At 39.2% G+C, this 13,550-nt stretch overlaps 1 protein-coding gene across 3 annotated transcripts in view; it reads right to left on the reverse strand.

The window, feature by feature from the left end:
- Window positions 1-13,256, reverse strand: part of st18 (ST18 C2H2C-type zinc finger transcription factor) — a 31,894-nt gene extending 18,638 nt beyond the window's left edge. Inside the window, exons 1-2 of one of the 3 annotated variants that reach the window (XM_069685183.1) lie at window positions 13,131-13,256; window positions 2,859-2,974 (exon numbers count right to left, since the gene is read on the reverse strand). The gene's annotated coding sequence lies outside the window, so the exon portion shown is untranslated. Of the gene's footprint in view, window positions 1-2,858; window positions 2,975-8,893; window positions 8,904-13,130 lie in introns of those variants that run through there. The other 2 variants (XM_069685184.1, XM_069685182.1) reach the window with 2 other exon arrangements.
- Between the last annotated feature and the right edge of the window lie 294 nt (window positions 13,257-13,550).

A 13,550-nucleotide genomic window follows, 5' to 3' on the forward strand; every position in this document is an offset into this window, starting at 1 on the left:
TTTTAGGGAAAGAAAAGTTTCAAAGGTGGATAAAAATGTAATGACACCACATAATGACATTAAAGTACGGACAGCACCTCGCTGCGTGTGTTTAGACAAAAATAGTTGTTAAAATCCATCCACTCTGCCTGGCTGTTGCTTGTGTGTCCCAAATAAAACCTATTAAACATAATTATTCCAGGCTGATGGTGGCGTATAGTGGTCACAGGCCAGTGAAATCTGTGAGTCATAGGATATGCTGTTACTTTTCCCTGGTAATGGGAAACATGACTCCTCTCTCTCGTTTGCTGTTGTGATTGAAGGCACTGACCTGTCATACATTTATAATAGGGGAGCAGGTGTGGCAGTGATGGACCTTAATTTCCTTTAATAAACCTTTTATGTGCCACACTCTTAATGCCACGCCGGGCCCTCAGAGGTCCTGCTCATAATAGGTTCATTACTTTTGATTACTACAGCCTATTGAGACAAACAACTCCCAAACACTATAGATTACATTCTGTAAAAACGAATGTACCTCATTAGTTTGCAACACTTTTGCACACAGACATGCTTCAACATTTCGGATGGATTTGTTGTTCTGAAGGCAAAATGTTGCTCTTGTTACAGCCTGCAACCTGAGATCGTAACATGGACATTAATCAAAGTTCAAATGATGTTATCTGTGTACTAAAATATCACCAGTGACTCACACATTTATTACCAGGGGGTTTTTTTTCTTTCTATGACATTTTAGCAGCGACCTTTTTGTGTAAAAGACACCACTTTATCATTTAAATTGTTACACTTCTGTATTTCTTATATATTTCTCTGAATTTTAAGGCTTATATGTTTTGTATGATAACAGCACTCCTTAAAAAGAAACATTAATGCTACAAAAATCACCTAAAAATTATTAATTGGTCCAAAAACCTGTATTGTGTGTGTGACAATAGCTCAGTATAGTTTTTTCAGCCATGAGCTGATTATCCAGTTTCACACATTATATAAGTTTGAGTCAGACAAGCAAATTGAAACCTCTCTCCTGTCAGCATGGGTTTTTTAGAAATTGTGTAATGTGTGCATTTTTTGACACGATTATGACAAACCTGATTTTGACAAAGCAGAGGCTACCGTACATCTAATTTATATAACAGGAAGTGACAAGTAACAAGACAACAGGGGAGGCCTCGGTCGATGCTGTGGCGTACGAACAGGTAGTCCTGGCATGGCCGCTACATGGACAAACATGTGACGCCGAGTGTTTACAAAGGCAGAACAAATAGATACATTCAGGGTCAAACGGGAGCTCGTATTTGACATCGCCTATACAATGTGGCTGAGAAATGTATACACTTTACCTTTAAATTATTAGTGGATGACTTTTCTATTGCTCATGTGTATTTTTTTGTACATACTGCTATATTGTTAAGATTAATACAAGACAATGGTCGTAGAAATAAGGAAGTTAGAACTAACTTTAATTTCACCCCCTATTATCAGTCTTTATAATACAGTGTTCTTAAAACTCACTTTTATCGTCTGGTTTTTTCTTAACCATCAGCATTGTTTAACTTTTTCAACATGATTTATTGATGTAAGGGATCTTACCAGCATTTATTTGTTTGTTTGATTTTACTATGTGCCTTAGTTTAATTGTAAAGCACTTTGTAACTTGTTTTTGAAAAGTGCTATATAAATAAAGTTTAGAAAAAATGTCTAACACATTAATATGAACTTCAATGCCTTTAAAAATGTACTTGTCAACATTTATATCGCTACCTTTGGGCACCCATAAAGGGAGTGTGGTGTGTAAATAATAATAATAACAATATAGCAAATCACAGTTACAATATAAAACGTGTCTTTATAGGAAACCTTATAGATATATATATTTAAACATTATACTTTATACACTTATAATAGGTCTTTACATGTCTATGCAATTAAATTAATTGTCTTTTAAGTAATATATTATATAGTGCTTAAAATAGAGGGGGGGTGCTTTACTAATAATATTCTTATTACAATGTAATTACACATATAATAACTCACTCAATAACAGTGTTAATGAAGAAGCATACCAGTAATTTTCTTTAGTTTTCCTGTCATGTTGTATCTCAATAGGTGTCACAAACATTTGTGTTTCCATCTAAATTTAGTGTCCTCTGCCATCCCAGCCTGTTAGTACTAGTACTTTCCATGTCGCTGCTACTACTTATGTACAATGTTGTAATGAAATAGGAAGGATTGTTGTAAGATTGATTTTCCAACAGTTAACACATAGAATTGCAGCCACTTAGTACACTGTTTAAAGGTTGATAACAGTGTTCGAGTATGTTAACTACACACAAATACACTTTACATCACTGCTAAGCATTTCCGCACGAATGTTATGTTAGTTTATGCTTTTACGTATTTCCTTGCCCCCTGTGCAGTCATTGATTTCTATTCATGTCTAAATAGTTTGAAGTTCACACTCACCTGAAACTTAGTGGTGAAGAGAAATTCATCACAGTGAACATTATTATAGTTTTAACACTCTTTACTCCTAAAGAACTTACAAAACTTTCTATTATGCAGGTTTCAAATCCAAGTGAGACACCCTCACAACTAAACAACATTTACTTTACAACAATCTGACTCAGCGATGTCTTTTTAAAGAGTATATTCTCTGCCAGCCACCCACAGCTCTGTGTAAGTCAAAAACAATCTCAGCTTGTGTTCACTGTGGTCAAAGGAGCAGTGACACTCCACCACTTAGCATGCTACTTATCCACAACACTGTTACACAATCATTCATCAACAGAGACTTTTTGTCCCTGACAAAAGTTACTTTGTAGATGAAATTAAAGCCCCGAATGTGTCGCACTATTTACCTTTGATTGTTGTTTTCCGAACGCTCTGTAGGATAAGGTGCCCGATGCGCACTGTCCAGTCTGGTTGATGCTTTCACACTTGTTTTCTCTCAGGAGGTGATCATGTAATTCATTATCTAGGACATAAAAAATAACAACATACATAAAAATCAGTTGCTTATTTACTCTTTTAGCACACGTAAAATGAATTATACGTCTCTAATGCGTCTTTCTGATGGTTTTTATCGTTACACTTCCCCAACCTAGAGTCAGAAAAAGGTGGTAAGAGCGTTTTAATACTCTCACATGGAATAAGAAGCACAATGCAAATTGATTGCTTGACAGAGATCAAATTGCTTGCTTCTAATTAATACAAAACATCCAAGAGGGAAAACAAGGATGAACACAATGAGTACATTAAGCCTCTTCACTTCACAGATCTTATTATGGAATTATTTATTTCTGTTAGCTTTGGAAAAAAAAAAGAAAACAACATCTTCTTAATTATAGCTCACAGAGCGCTTCCCCAGAAAAACAAAACTGGGGGGAAAAAGACGGGAGGGGGCGGTTATTCACCCAGATTCATTAGCATATGAAAAAAAAGACTCACTACTATTTGAGCTGGTTCGTCATCTGCTGAATCATATTATGCACCCCCCCCCTTCTCCTCCCCTCATGCACACACCCCAAGTCCAACACAAATAATGCTTCAGAGAGGACGGTTTCCCTGCGTCTAGGGCAGATTTCTCAGGGGGAAAGGAGGCAGCCTGATGCTTAGGGTCTATGAGATTTTCTATGTGTTAATCTGGCTGCTAGCTGTCCTTGAGCCCAGCCCATTCCCCCCTAACCCCATCTGCTAGCATTCCCACCACAGAGGAGAGAATGGGCTGCGACTGGGGGTAAAAAAAAAAAAAAAAAAAAAAGAGGGAGACCTTCCCAGTCCAGCAGTCATGAATAACCATTGCCTCGCACCATTATCAGAAAAGGCTGGATCCAAGCTGAGATGGTGGAGAGGAAATATCTGTAAAACACCCCGACGCACTCTTGCATTTTGTTGTAAGTGATGCTATTATGATTATTTTCATATAATGCCTTATTAATACCGTGCAGCTGCTGTGGAGATTCATCACTGACCTTGAGTCTTTGTGTCCCCTTGTTCCCAGCTTATCCGTGCACTTGGGACGCTCTCATGTAATTAACACAGACATTATTGTGGTGGAGTTACAAAAAAAAAAAAAAAAACAACTCAGCGCTGATACCTCATCCTGAAGCCAATAAAACAGGCCGCAGTAGCAAAGTAAGATTCTGGAGAGCATAAAATTAATTACATTATTTACATTTCCTTTTTAGATAGTGGGCACAGGCGAGATGATAGAGGCAAATGAGATTACACAAAATAAGATTTCCAAATGTCAGTGCTGCACACTCGACCATAAGCAACTGTTATGATTAGATTACTCGTTTAATATAATTACTGTGTAAGGCTGTGTGTGGAAACAATGCATACATAAAATTAAAAAAAAAACAGGAGCCACCTCTTAACTGATTCCCATCCTTTTCTGCACAAGCCTTCTCTTAACCTTTCTTCAACAGTATCATTTTGAATTATAGGGAACGGATGGGTGCTCTGTGCAAGGTCACTGTCTGGTGTGTACTCACCCCCCCTCCTCCCCCCTCTCCTCTCCTTGTTTTTGTTTCCTCTTCCAGAAGCACATAGAGCGAAGGGTTAAAACTGGAATGGATTTAATTATGGAATGAATGGAATTATAATGCGCCTGCAGCAAGTTTTCCTCCTTATTTATTAAAGCAGCTGATGGGCCAGGTTTGATGAGCCACTTCTGGCATAATTGAGTCATCACACAAAGAGGGTTCCTCGCATTCAGAGTGGTTTTATCAGCAGCAAACAGACCTGATTACTGGCAATTACACTCTGATCTAGGGGAAGGAGAAAAAAAGGGTAAATGTGCGGGGTAACTTCTGTGTTTATAGTTTACCCCGGGAATAATTTTCACATTAATTTTACATGCTAAGTGTTTTCTGTTTATGTAGAATAAAGAGCAAACGGCAGGAGATGGCACCTTTTACTTTCATAGTTCCTTGTAATGGATGTCTGAGGATATATAGGGAGCTGATCGTAAATTATATTCACCCTATAGGGGGTTTTAGGGGTTGCAGAGTACTGGCGGAACATAAAGCGAGTCAAAGTTGAAGCGAAAGGTGAGCTGGCAGGAAAATACCTGCTCGGTAACACCTCGTCGGTGGAAAGCAGGTTAAATTGTGTACCAAAAAAAAAAGCAGACGATTGCTTTTGCTATTTTTCATTGACATGCAAATGTGTTTGTGGGGACTAAATTAAGCCCTGCACAGAGATTAAAATCAACTTCTGTTCAGAGAGTATTTAGATAAACAACTTTTCTTTTTTTGTCCTTTTTGTGAGGTGGCCAGGGAGCCATCAGACGGCCTGTGCCTAAATACCAGCTGGACATTAGAATAATAGCTGGGATATATTTTAGGAGGGGGGAGGGGAAAAAGAGGTTTAGGAGGTCTAATTTATGGCTAAAGGTTGGCTTTTATTTTGCTTTACGGTGGTAAATTATTGGTTTACGTTGGACAGTTAACCAATACTGAACTGCACTGGAAAATATGTTCTTTAAGTCTTTTATAAATGTACTGCATTGAATGCTTTAAATACACATTTAAGATGAATTAATTTAATTTAATCAAAGCTTCAGTGTAATAAAATGACCGTGCCGTGTGTGCATCCCTTTCAAATAAAACTGAAAACAAATTCTGTATCTGAAAGTAAATTATTCTGCCGGCACTTTATGAGCATTCCTCCGCCTTATAGAGGTTTCTGGATTCATGCAGACGCAGTAAAAAATCTTGAAGTCAACTGCGATTTCAGATATAACAGCCTCACAGCTACCCTGACGGCCAAGCAAAGTGTTTGTGCCTTTTGCCAAAGAGTACTTTTATAGAGGAGCGTATTGGCATCTTATCACTTCTCCAAGACAGAGATGCTTCAATAAAAGAACACAGCTCACAGAATTCTTAACAGACAATTAGGAGCCTGGCTAGCCACTATCGCTTCAATGATTTGTTATGATGGCATAACTACAGGGGAAACTTGTTATTGGACGGAGTTAGCAAGAGTCCCATAAAAGAGTCAGATGGTGACACCTTTGCCGAGGTGATTTATGAATCCTGTAATCGCTTTCCAAAGTCATCCCAAAGCCTTCCCTCTAAATTGAGTTCATCTGGAGCCGGACCACACGGAGGCACCAAGTCCAGATTGTTTCTTCTGACATCAAAGAGCCAATTTCTGTTTTTGACCAAATTTCTGGTGCTTTTTAGTTCCCTTATCGTATGAAAGGGGCCTAGATGATATGCTATTTTATTTGTGAATTTCAATCCAATTAAGAACACCAAAATATCGGGACAAATAAAATTAGTATCTTCTTACACAACACTGTGAATCAATAGCATAATAAACGGAGTGGCAGACAATTCACCCATTGGCAAGTCTCCAGCCGGCCGAACCACTCTCATGTTAGTTTGAATCTTTGAATTCTGTCATGAACATGGTTTTTCAAACCTGTCTAATTTAGGGACAGGTGTTTGGGGAAAAAGAAGTTCCAGCCCTGGTGTAACAATGAGCAGAGTAATCCCGCTCATTGTTCCTGCCCAAGGAGGCCCTTTCATGGAGGAGGTGGCATGAATGCTACCAGGTGGTCTGCAATTTGGAGAAACGTAGTAACCGTTCCAGCTAATCCCCCCGTCACAAAAGGCAGGTCTCCAGTGCTCGGGGGCTCTGCGGGGGCAAAGGGAAAAGTTTACCTCGAACACACTGCGTCTGAAAGGAGTCAGGGGCTCGAGCAGTGATTCCTAATCAGATTGCGCTGAAGTGAACAGCTCGCATGGCAGCTGTAGTTTTCCCAGGGTTAATTACCTTTCACTGCTCTCTCTAAATGAGTCAGCTGTTCCTGTCATTAAACAACTCCACTCTATCTCTGCTCCTCTGTCCTCCACACACATGTGCACACGGGTGTCACGCACACACACGACCCCCTCCCCCCCACCACCCTTAAACTTATAGAGACGCACTTTTGTTTCCCTTCCACTTTTTTATTCATCGCTTATCAAGAAAAAGTGATGATTTGAATATTAGAGCCACTTTGATCACTTTACTCATCAGTCAGAGGCCGTTGAAATGGAGGCTGCTGTCTTTGTATTTATGCTACTGATGTGTATGCAGATAGACGGCAGTATTCCCCATACACCTCCCCTACCCTGTTGAAGCAGAATAATACCAATCTGTCAAGGTCTAATTCTAAACAGCCCCTTTAGTGCTAATTGAGAATATATAGGAAGCAAACATGCTCACATATGCGCACACACAGGCAAACACAGGCGCACGTAGACGCGGACACACATACATGCGCGCACACACAGACACAGAGTCCAGCTCTGATATAGTTGTGCTGTCATCAATTCTGAACAATCTGTCTGCTTACTGAGCTCAGTGGCTTAGGATGTTGGGGGAGTTTTAAGTGATTTTTGCCACTGTATGGTAAAATCCCTTGGCCACCTGGATTACAAACTCTAGTCCTTTAACTCATGCCAGTATAAATCCGTGTTAACTCGGATTTACCTCTGGCATATGAATTCTCAATCTGCGTAAGCTTTGTTTGGAATGAGTCGAACATAAGTATTTCATGCAGTAAGGACGCCCGATGGTGAATTCCTATTTCTGTGAAACACACACTGCGAGATAGTTCAGGATGAAATCAGTCATCGGAATAAGTAGAAAAAGCCTTAAGCAGCGTTTTATTACTGCTGAGGAGGTGAGGCCCGTACCGCCGCTCCACAGCCAGGTGGAAGTGTGCAAAGCTGCACTGTGAAATCTGCGTAACCATGGCGACGGATATAAACTCAGAGCTGTACGCCGTGGTCAAGAGTTTAATCAGATTCCTCATACCAAGATCCTGCTTTGCTTATTGTCAGACAAACATTATTTGCTCAGTTGTTCAAACACAAGCGCTGCTCTGCCACCAAAGCGATCATGATAAAATAAAATATGGCATGAGCAGCCGGGAGGATCTAAATTAAGTATTATCCAATATCCATACAATCTCTCACACTCGCACATACATGCGCACACACTTCTGGGCTCGCAGAGTTAAGCCAGACTATTTTGTACTTAAGAGGTTAGCAGAGCTGTTTTGTGAGTTTGATCCGTGCTTGCCAAATCAGCAGATGGTCCATGAATATGATTATGTGCATCAATAAAAGGAGTAATCTTTAACAAAATGTAAATTTGACTTAAGTCCAGGGTTTAATATACGCGGTGGACTTTAACCCACTTTTCCAGCCTGACAGTGGAGCATGATAAGCTAATGCACTTACAGTTTTTGTATAACAGCAATCAGTAATGATGCTCCAGTGCTACTATTCAGAGATGAAAACGAAGAAGAGTCCGAGGGAAGGTAGCAGATCTGCACAGCGCTCAAAATATGTCCAAATGATGTCTTACCACTTTGGAGTGAGTGTTTAAATGTTCAGCAGTCGATACAAACTAAATCTGGCTGCTTAAACAGCTCCTCTCTTGTGCTTTTCTCTATTATGCATTTCAGGGATCTTACGATAAATCCTTGAGCCAAACATCACGTAAGGATCAACAGCATTAAACATGTCAGACACAAAAATAAACCTTTACTCTTTATAAATAAAAGCTAAGCCACAGCTCTGACATACAGTTAAATAACATCAAGTGCAAGGCAAGAAAGTAGCTCACAGTAAAAAAAAAAAAATGTAGAGAAAAGTTTCAGCAGCGATCCAGAAGTTAAGAATGGTCAAGTAAAAAACGTAGCGATCTTACTCTGAGTCACATAAAACAGCATCTCTGCTATTGACCCTTCAATGAATGCACTTATCTGAGCCTGAGGCTTACACAGCACAGCACATCCTCACACAGACAAACAGCATCACTTGTCTCCTGCATCTACACGCTCTCATGTTAACATGTCCGACAGGGCAGAATGGCGAGCTCGACTTACCATGCCCCTTTTAGCCTTTGTTTTGCCTCTCATGCTGACGTCGGGGAGGAGACGGAGCAGAAGGATATCGAGGTGGGGTACGGGGTACAGTCCAGAGTCGCGCTGCTGATGAGAGAGTGTGTTTGGTTTGTGTGTGTGTGTGTGTGTGTGTGTGTGTGTGCAGGGACACTGTGATATTCACCCGAAACGCTAAGCTTTTTTTTTTTTTTTTTTTTGTAGCCTTTGTGTCATTCACTTAACAACCAATCTCATTAGCTGCCGGGCTACAATAGGCTGAATTATTTTCTGTGTAAATACACCACATGGTGATCCTCAAGGTAAGACCTCTGAAGGTCTTTTTAATCACATAAAAGATAGATTCACCCCGGAAGAATAAAAAATCAATGATCAGTGGAAAGAACAGGCTGCTGCTAAAAAAAGAATGAAATAAGACAGTCGTTTAGAGAGGTTTCAATAGAGAAATTAGATTTATAGTCCTCAGGGTTTATGGTGAAGAGGGTAAATGTGTTGTTATGTGACTGTAATTAATATCACTGGTGATATATACATGTAGCATTGGCTTGATAATGATACTTTGAGCACATATGTAAGAGGTAATATGAGAAAGCCTGCTCAGAAGTGCTCCTGCTCCGGTTTTTAATATTTTGCAGGTAAATTATATGACAATAGGTAATAAAAAATGTGCATGTTTAGATTGTGCAAATCTCTTGCTGCAGTGCTCATTGGTGCAGAACCATGAATCCATGTAAAATGTAACTATTGTAAGCACTTGAAGTCATGACAGCTGTCCATAAGCATCAGGGACATGTCTATTGGCCAACTTGACCCTTGTTAGAAAACAAAACAAATAGAAAAAGAGAATACTGCAGCCTGGGACTGCCGAGCCGGGTCACTGGAGATTTTCCAGACAAACGCCGCACAGGGGAGGGGAGGGGAGGAAGAATAAAAAGGACAGGCTCAGAATCTCATTTTAACAGACCGCACACAATCTGGGCTCCCACAGAACTATCTCTGCCTGACCGCTTTCTATTTATCCCTTATCAGTGTTTACCAACCGCTAGTTTTCTTTCATTCACACTGTGAGGCAGTTCTCTTACTATCAGTCAACAGCTGACACCGTGGAACAGCCTCAAAGGCAAGAGGAAGGGATCAAAACTAAACCAAAGCTGTTTAAACAATACAACAGAGGAAATAAATTCATAAATCCTAATTCTTCCCAACCCACAAGGGTATAAGCAGATCCTTTATAGTTAGGCCAACAAACAAAACCACAGCCAATGAGGTACATTACAATCAAGGTAAACGCTGAAATATATTTTTAAAAAAAGAACAGGCGTAAAAAAAATCCCATGTAATATTAATTGGGAACATTTCATAGTCTTGCCCTGTCAGGCAAATAAAATAACTATTCATAGAAAGGGTTTATTCTGCTGTGTTTATTATCTTTTTAGGAATAAATCCAACCTGCTTCAACCTTTTTAACATTCTCACATTATTTAGCTTCAAAGCTAAAAAAATATGACTGCTATCAAATATAACAAACGTTTTGTTAAGATTTTCAAAACGTTGTAACGACCATTAACTATCTGCTTTAATTGTGTTTAGCTGGGATCAATCCACCTCTCAAGGAACAACACAAAAATAATTACTATTACAGAGTAAGTCTTAACATTTCTATAATGAGGGTTTTTATTATCTAGAATTCTACTTAATTAATTACACATTATAATATTAACTTACAATAGGCTGGACACTAATTTATGCAATATTACTACTTATATTTTTAGGTCATGTTTAAACATTGTGACAAGTTTTTGAAAATATATGGAATATACATTTACACAAGACCTATTTTAAATAATTAAAGGCTACAACAGGGGGTTATGTAAAATCTAATGTGTCACTAAGAACCAAAAAGAATAAAATAATGATTTGAAAGGTATATGTGACGCTGTTGCCTTATATTTTTTCCATCAGGTCACACAAACAGCTCTGTTTTTCTGGAATACTGCTCAAAAGTTAAGTAATTAATTACATTTATCCTTTCACCAGCTGCTCAACAGCAGATGGATCATTTGTGAGACCTTGTTGAATTAAATCCACATAATTCATTTTCCTGGATTAACTAACTGAAGTTTGATGGTAAAAAACAGGTAACACAGTATGTATCCGACTGACGTGTGTGCGCTGCTTTTTACTGCGATTTTGTCGTTTACATTGTGTGCACCCGACGGCACCTGACCTATAATAAGAACAAGCTATTGGAAATATAAACTTTATATTTTTTATTCGCTCGCAAAATTATTTAAAATAGTCGATACCATTTTTTTTACAGCCAGAAGTTTAGTGTGTGTGTTGCAACTAAGTGAGTAAGTTTGTGAGAGCAGTTGTGCTGGGCAGCAGGTACCATGGACAGCTCCTGGAGGCGAACACAGGTTACATTTATGTGTTGTGTAGCAACTCACATCCTGCTTTGAAGCGGAGGGTGGGGAGCACAGAGGAATAATGGCTCTTACTTATCACTGCTTTGCCACACATCCCTGCTAAAGCCTGCGCTGCTTTTCTAATTAAAACAAATAGGAGAGGTGTAACTTCATAACCTTACTCGCAGGTTTTCTCTTGTATGTTACCGTCTTTTAAAAACTTCTGAAAGTTTTTAAAGGGTTATTTTTGTAATGTGACACTGTTACACAATGTTGTGTTATCTAATGTCTTTTGTTGCTCTTTTCCTGTTTGTTGAGAGATGCGAGCTGTGTGAAACAAGCTGATGGAGTTTTGATTAAATCGAGACTAACAGGCAAAAATCACATTCGGCATTTCAGTTTATTTCACCACTAAAAATGTTCAAAATTTTCCACTGAAATTCTCCAAACCCAAAAATGATTTAACAGCAATTACAGAGTATAATATCTCTGAAAGACATGGCAATCGATATGATTGGCAGATATAGCAGATGTTGGCAGTTTACATGAATATTTTTGACTCTAGGCGATATTGCTAATTTTCAGAAGTATAAAGAAGAAAATCTAAGAAAGACATTGAAGCTGTGATAATATCAAGAGGAAGCCAAAACTCGGCTCTGCTTTGGAAAAATAAATATCCTATTTTTGTTTAACAGTGATCAACTTAAAGTTGGGTCATTAAGCAGATTTTGAGGCACAACTTACTGGTAAATGATGAACTTTTCTATCCAGCATCCGTCCTCCTAAATCAATAGTCGCTCTGGAGACTGTGGAGTGCTTTGGCCTCTCTGAATTTGTTCAAAGCTAAGACTTAGCTGCGTATAACACAAAAGTTCACTTGAAGACAGTGTTACTATCAAACTACATTCAGAATTAGCATAAAGTTGTTCAACTTTGCCATAGTTATGATGCAAATAATAACAAAAATTCAGCACAGGCTGTTATGTTGTTGCCCTGCTGAATTTAGACACATTTAAAACTTGTCTACGAGCACAAAAGACGATTTTTAGATATTTGTCTGCCACGTTACGTCCAACATTAGCGTATAGTTTAAACTTAACAAGACTTACAACGTGAATTACAGACAGCCAGGACAGGATGCAATAAAATACTCGAGTGACTGTTCAAATATGTTATTGGAACACAGAGTCAATGTTTAAGTGCATTAGGCTCAGTGGTCTTGTATGTACAGCTGTCACTGTCAAAGCCACAGGCAACCTGACAATGCTTTGTCTCTGCACACAATACCAACATGTGCTCCTCTAAGACAAGCTTATACTCCACACAAACGCTGTGAATTTAATCTAGATAGACAGTATCTCATGCTATCTGCATGATCAAAAATAGGTCATGCATCTCAAAACACAGTTTGAGCCATTTAATCTCCTCTCAAACTGTCTGAAACCTGGACAGAAGCTGCGCTCGCTTTCCAGCAAAGATTTGAAGAATACTGATTTGTATCAAGCAAACAATGTTGATCACCGGTGCAATATTTTCTAAATAGTCTCTGACACAGTTCAGAATGATTGCCAGCATAGAGCTTTTTACATAATCTTATAAAATCCACAAACACAAGTTTAGCTGCTGAGAAAATCTCAGTGTTAATCTAAGTAAGTTTTTACACTTGTACATATCTGCTCCTCTTTCAGATTGTCATGACAGCATCTGACACGAGCTAAAAGGCTTGACGTTCACTCACACGATAAAGAGTATCAGTGCAGATAAACGCTGACCAAACTGACATTATAATAAATAAAAAGAACTTTGACACCAACCTAGTGCTGTGATCCAAAAAGTTTGATTTTCTCCCAGTCTCTTGATAGCTGAGCTGGTGCTGTGGCTTTGAAAGGTAGTCCCCAGGAATATGACATACTGTGCCTTTGACAGCCTCGAGATAAGCACCTGCGTTCGGGTCCCTTTTTACGTCACACCTCCCCATTCACAGCCCTTCAACATGATGCACATTTGCACATCAACAGCCACCAACCCCCCTCCTCCTCGCTCTACTCCCACATCCGCAAAACACACAAACAGGCACACAAGAAGGCAGATGCGCGCACTAGCCTCTACTCATGCGCGCGTTTACTCTCACACAGACACACACGCACAGATTTTAGTGAAGGAGCAGACATACATGCAGGCGCAGGCGTGTACGCGCAAAAACACTCACAGGTGATTTAGTCCTTTTTTTTCCC

The sequence above is a fragment of the Semicossyphus pulcher genome, unplaced genomic scaffold (assembly GCF_022749685.1).
Source record: "Semicossyphus pulcher isolate SPU_LCO1_2020_fin unplaced genomic scaffold, fSemPul1.0.p SCAF_7, whole genome shotgun sequence".
NCBI classification, from domain to species: Eukaryota; Metazoa; Chordata; class Actinopteri; order Labriformes; family Labridae; genus Semicossyphus; species Semicossyphus pulcher.